A 6,278-nucleotide genomic window follows, 5' to 3' on the forward strand; every position below is an offset into this window, starting at 1 on the left:
ATTTTACGAAATACGAAAAAAAAAAACGAGCTGGAATTATTCGTCATGATAATATCACAGGGAGGGAAAATATATTATGTCTGACGTCACTGCTCTGGCAAAAGATTGTCCGTCCCCATGTAACATCGGGCAAACAAAATACTATCGGCGAAACCACAACGCACACAACACAGAAAAACAAACACACACACACACACACACACACACACACACACACACACACGTGACAAGCGGCATTTATATAGAGAAATGATTACATAATCTATTCTGTCTTGCACACTGTATGGGATATAATATATTCCACTCTTTGCTTCACGTGGAGAATAAAACTTCGTGAATACATGTACCATCTCATTGTACCAACAACAAAGAAAAATGCTTCGTAGACATTGCGGGCCACTTATCATGAGACTGTGTTTTCGAAGTGGAGGAAAACTCAAACATTGTATTTCATGCTATCGTTCACTTTAACAATAGCATTCTTGGATTTCAGTCAAGTGTATGCTTCCAAGTTAGTTTACCTCCAATCAGTGTGAATAAAGACTGTTGTATGATGATGTGTGTGGGTATTATTCGAATCCTAAAAATGATTGTTACCGTGGGAAAACGACAAAGGGCTGGTAATAATTATCCGGAAACAAAAGGTTCTCACCCCTTTCTGTGCCAATGAGACAAAAAAAAAAAAATGTGCACAATTTCACATACATCTATGGAGTGACGCGCAGAGGGTTATTAGGGAGCTTTAGATTTTAGACGCGCGGACGTTCAAAGGGAAAAAAACATGGTCTGAGCGTGCGCATTAACTTGACGTGCGCTACTGCGCACGCTCAGACCATGTTTTTTTCCCTTTTAACGTCCGAGCGTCTAAAATCTAAAGCTCCCTAATATAGCACTTCGCCGTGATTACACTTTGCCTTGCAGAAAATAATAATAATAAAAAAAACCCCACAAGACAATGGAACCTGGATCGCGAGTAAGTTGCTATGGCATGGACGTGTAATAATATGTAGTATTATGAGCCTACTCAATAAGGTTGTGATTCTCTTACATTCGCGACGTTCACTTTATGTTCTCTGAAGAGTATTATGATATTTACCTCTAAACAGAGGCCAAGTCAAACCTTATACAAAATCGTCGGAACAGGACATGTCATATCAAGTTCATTTGTGTGTGTGGTAGGCAGACAAGGTGCCATCCGAGCCTCAAAATGGAAGTTTAACCCATAGAACCCTGGCTCCCTGCACTAAAATCCCAGGCGCTATGTGTGCTTGATGTGCGTATGAATGACTGATTACATCAAGTACATCCTGTCTCAGCAAAAAAGCTGCTAGGAAGATATTTTTATTTGTCACTTTATTCGGAGTATATCCATTCTTTTCAGGAGTAAAAACAAAAGCAAACAATCGGTTGATTTAATACAGTGTATATCTGATGCAATTCTATTTTACGAAATACGATAAAAAACGAGCTGGAATTATTCGTCATGATATATCACAGGGAGGGAAAATATATGTCTGACGTCACTGCTCTGGCAAAAGATTGTCCGTCCCCATGTAACATCGAGGAAAACAAAATTGGCGAACCACATGGCAAAATACAGGTACTCACACACAACACAGAAACGTAAACACACACACACACACACACACACATATATAAATATATATATATATATATATATATATATATATATATATATATTATCATTATATTCAGAATTCACAATTTCCAGCAAAACATGGCGGACATTTTGAGTTTCCGCTTTGTAACGTGATATCATTATTTTGTTGGTGTTGTTGTTGTTGTTGTTGATGATGTGATTGTCGTTGTTAGAAGGAATCCTGTGAATTTGTTTGGAGAATGATATGACACAGCGGAGACGCATTAATCATATGGACTGTTTTAGTCGATTTCGTTTATTTATGATTATGTCATGTAGATAACATTAAAAAATAATTGTATTGAATTGAACTGAATTGTAACTGTCATTGAAACAAGTAACTGATGTGATGAGCGATATGTTTTCTTTATTGTGCAATAGCGTCAATGGAAGCAAAATTTCTATGTGTCTTATCATAGATCAATATAGAATTTCAATTTAATTCAATTTATTCATTTTATAAAATCACATACAAAATATTTACATAGATGTGTGAGTAAAAGGAGGAAATCACGCAAAAGCCTAGGGCTTGGAAATGGAGATTTCCTTTACAATATAGTTTAAAATCACCGTTTTGAATAAAACATAAAATGTACAGAACTTAGATTAAAGACCGTTACAAAATCAACAATACATTATGATAGAAACAGGAAACAGGAAACAAAACAACGACTGACATAATACAATACAATTAAAAAACAAAACAAACATGCAGAAATTGTCAAAGGTTTGTATGGGAATTGCACAATTTTCAAAATAAACGTTAATTAATACAGATTAAAAAGCTGCTTATATTGAGTCATAAAAAGATTCAATGTGTTAACAGTTTTCAGTTCCGTGCTTAATAAATTCCACAATTTAACCCCTTTGTACTTTATTGAGTTGGACTGACTGATTTTCAGACGATATATTAATGGTAAAATATAACATTGTTTATTTCTAGTATTGAAAGAATGTTTCATGGCATGAGAAGAAAAATAATCATTGAATATATCAGGCAAGACTGAGCGAACATATTTATACATAAAAATACCAAGTTTAAAGGGTGTGTACAGTTCTGGTCGAGGTGAGGATTTAGCTTTTAACGTTTTGCGAGATATTCAGAAACCGCTCTATGAGATGTCAAAGAGCATGCAGTTTTAAGGGGTATCAAAAGTTTATTCGATGAAAATCGGTTTTGAAATGGCTGAGATATCAAAAACAAAGTGAAACAAAGAGATCCTAATAAAGTTGTGGCATGTCGCCTTTTATTATTAGCACTGGTGTATTGTTGTCGTCCACTCAAATAATCAAAAAAACCAAGAATGAGGCACACCACGAATACCATAGTGTTCTAGCTTGTGCAAGAGTATGTTATGGTCCAGTGAGTCAAACGCTTTGCTCAGGTCAATGTACATAGCCAAGGGAATTTCTTACTTTTCAAGGGATAAAATGACTTGTTCCAAGGTGTGTAACAATGCTGTTTCGGTAAAAGAGTCTGAATGAATCTGAATCTGAACTTCCCAGGCAAGAGAAATGTACATTGTAGTTAAAAATTTTGTACGCAAGAATCACAGAGTGCATGGAAAGGACCTCTTTTTTGTTTGCAGCTTCATTCACAATGGTTTCCACGGCTGCCTCTCTTCGCCTGTATGGAGCAGCCTAACGTTTACCTCGTATCCAGCTATTGTTCGCCACAAAAATGCAAACAATCTGAAGAATGATTCAAAAGAAGCACAAAGAATCCAAAATTTAATGAGCTTGCGGCTACATTTATGGGCAAATGCGTGACTGTGGGGAAAAAATAAAATCAACTTTCATGAAAGGGACTATGTGCAATGCAAATGCTTCTTGACTTGTATTGAATCATAAAAAACCCGATCGTCACCTATGTGGTCAAAAGAAGAACTAAATTTGTGCCATGTGTTTCAATATAATACTTCTGTGATTTCGCTTCAGATTACTAATGGATGACTTGTAAATATCCCTGCAATATCTTTCGTATTACAGTGTAACAATGAAACGTGCCGAATATGCTCAGTCTCGTGAAAGGTACATTCCAGTGTCATATCATATTGGTATAGGCCCTATGATACTTTAGCAAGATTGCCTGAGCCCAGATGATGTCACTAACAGAATCTTGGTTTGGACGGTGTTATTATTTGTGTGTGTGTGTGTGTGTGTGTGTGTGTGGCCGTATCCAAATACTCTATGAGAAAAGCAAAAAATGTTGTACAAATTATCATTAGATAATGGCATATACGTATTAAAGTGTCATGAATCAACACAAGTAAAGATGCGTTTGCATTGCATTATAGTTCCTTTATCGTCCTCGAGCCACTCTCAGAGGCGCGATCTCGAGACTTCATTAACATGTTGTAGACCCTACAAACAGACCAACGGTCAGGGGGAATGACCAGCGGTCAGGGGGAATGACATTGTGATGGAGTCTTGCTCTCCAGCAAGGGTAATATGCATGTAAATAATGAGAACAATTAACACAGATCTCTAGAGGTAGCAGTGAAATGAGCAAGTTAGTGAAAATGGTCTTTTGCTCCTCGTACGAATCAGAACTATAATAGTGATCATGAATGTACCCTATATCAAATAAATACGCCGATTCATCTCTGACGTGAACCCCCCCCCCCAAAAAAAAATATATATATATATACATATATATTTAAAAATGCGCTTGCCTGTATGATGACAGCAATCCAACCCCCCTAAAGGGGAAATCCAGCACAAATATAAGTTAGTCTGATAAGAAAGAGTTAAAAAAATATGAGTTCAACGGAATAATTTTGATCGACATCGGATGAAAAATAAGGAAGTTATGACGTTTTGAAGCTTTGCTATTTTTGAGGGAAACAGTTCTTGAACAGTCAATATGAATAATGTAAATGGCAAAGTGAGCATGCACAGTCATTCCCTCACAACTTATAGTTTGTACATACAATTTTGAAATTTCCAGTTTTTCATTCAAACGCAATTATGCCCAAGGCTCAAATCCTCGTATATCTGACTGATCACTATTCTGAAGTTATTCAACCAGGAATAACATCATGTTTCACACTTCAAAGACAGAAACATAGAATTTTCGTCATATTTTTTTTTTACACGATCAATGGAAAATTGTGAGGATATGACATGGTTAGCTCACTCATTTGCATTTTCATATCCACTGCGCAAGAACTGTTTTGCAGAATTTGGCAAAACTTTAAAATGTCATAACTTCCTTACTTTTCATCCGATCTCAGTCAAATTTTTACTGTTGAACACGTAAGATTTTACTCTTTTTTATCTAACTAATATTTGGACTGGACTTCCTCGTTAAATGCGATTCCACATCTTGTTATAGTCAAATTTATTAGAAATTATTCGGAGAGCAAATTCAGATCTCGGACTCAGACCAACAGGAAGGCAATTGTTTCATATTAAACGGGCGACATATGACCATGAAAGTGGGAGTATTTAAATGTTTCATCATAATATGTTTTCAACAAAATTCAATGAGACATATCGGTCTTAACCACATACGCAAACAGTCCAGAAGAGATGATGACGACACGGATTCACAATTCTCCTGTTGGTTTGCAACATAAAAGTATGAGGGACTTTAATGCAAGACAAATAATGCCGTTTTCACTTTTTTAAAGCATACAAGGTCATCGTCAAATATAAAAAACAAAATCTTCTCGATAACATTGCACTCATCACATAATAACAAGAAAACAATTTTTATGAAAATTGTTATCTAAATTATTACATTATACATTTAGATTACTTCCCTGTTTTTCAGCCGATTAAATATCAATTATCTCAAACTGATAAAAATGACATTAGATGATCTCCTTTTCTTTTTCAATACGATGAACTTTGGTATGCTTTTTGTGCATAACTTAGCAACAACAACACATTCGCTCTAAAGTGATCATTGCTACATAGTTTGTTATAATACTAATAGATTGATGAGAAGAATACAACTTTACCTTATCAATCTAACATGTCAAAAAAGAGAAAATTGAATTTAGCAGCCATTTGTATGTGCAGTTCGTTGTTTAAGTGTCAATTTAATTTTATTTCTGCATTTTCCACGGAAGTGGTACGTGTATTTGATAACAACGACAGAAAGTGACATTTACAGTATAATAATAACGACAATCTCTTAAATATTTGGACATAATGCAATGAAATCAAAGAAAACAATGAACGATATAACTTCTCCAAAGAGCCTTAGACCCCGTTTACAGTGCGAGGCTCGGCCGCGGCCGAGCCGCGGCCGAGCCCAGCCCCGCTTCAGTGTAAACGCGCAAAAGGCCAAATGCGAGGCCAAAATTGGCCTCGCATTTGGCCTCGCTCTGGAGGTGGTCTCGGCCGCGGCCGAGCCGCGGCCGAACCCGGCCTCTTCTTGGTGTAAACGCAAACTGGGCCAAATGCGCGGCCAATTTTAGTCTGGCTTCCAGACCCTCTGCCCGTACCATTTCGCTATTCACGATATTAACCCCCTCAACGTGGAAAACTAGTATAGTTTAAGGTGGTTTTGTCCTGCAAAGGATTTTTCCTTCGGCAAAGGCCTTTGCCCGAACGGCGACTTCGTCGCCACGGAATTCAGTTGGCAAAGGGTCTGAAAACCAGACAA

Source organism: Diadema setosum, chromosome 16 (assembly GCF_964275005.1).
Source record: "Diadema setosum chromosome 16, eeDiaSeto1, whole genome shotgun sequence".
Classification (NCBI taxonomy): Eukaryota; Metazoa; Echinodermata; class Echinoidea; order Diadematoida; family Diadematidae; genus Diadema; species Diadema setosum.